At 41.1% G+C, this 584-nt stretch overlaps 1 non-coding gene across 1 annotated transcript; it reads left to right on the plus strand.

Annotated features, from left to right (window-relative positions):
- On the plus strand, window positions 1-107 carry LOC141682196 (small nucleolar RNA R71). Its single transcript, XR_012559597.1, has one exon. It is a non-coding gene; the product is annotated as a small nucleolar RNA R71 (small nucleolar RNA).
- Window positions 108-584: the final 477 nt, after the last annotated feature.

Below are 584 nucleotides of genomic sequence, written 5' to 3' on the forward strand. Positions count from 1 at the left end.
ATGCCATGGTGTGGGCACTTCCTTAGCATCTCCTTATATCGATCCCAAGCCTCACACAAAAATTCTCCAGTTTGCTGAGCAAACTGAGTAAGAGCATTCCTAATTACAGTAGTCTTCGCCATAGGGAAGAATTTAGTGAGAAACTTTTGAGCAAGATCTTTCCAAGTGGTGATAGACTCTGCTGGTAGAGAATGTAACCAACACTTAGCTTTTCCCATGAGAGAGAACGGGAAGAGTCGCAGCTTGATGGCATCTTCAGTCACATCATTGAACTTGAAAGTGTCACAAATCTCGATGAAATCCCTGATGTGCATGTTGGGGTCTTTAGTAGGAGAACCCCCAGACTGAATTGAGTTCTGTATCATCTGAATCATGCTTGACTTGATCTCAAAAGTGTTAGCCCTAATGGCTGGCCTGATGATGCTTGATTGAATGTCATTGATCTTAGGTTGAGAATAGTCCATCAAAGCCTTAGGATTTTCTGCTTGATCACCCATCTCTACTAAAATTGATTTTTCAATTTTCTCTTCTTATTCTACCTTTTCTTCTTCAAAACCTTCCTTTCGAACCACCACAACTTCTTC

This window comes from Apium graveolens, chromosome 8, assembly GCF_009905375.1.
Source record: "Apium graveolens cultivar Ventura chromosome 8, ASM990537v1, whole genome shotgun sequence".
In the NCBI taxonomy this organism is placed as follows: Eukaryota; Viridiplantae; Streptophyta; class Magnoliopsida; order Apiales; family Apiaceae; genus Apium; species Apium graveolens.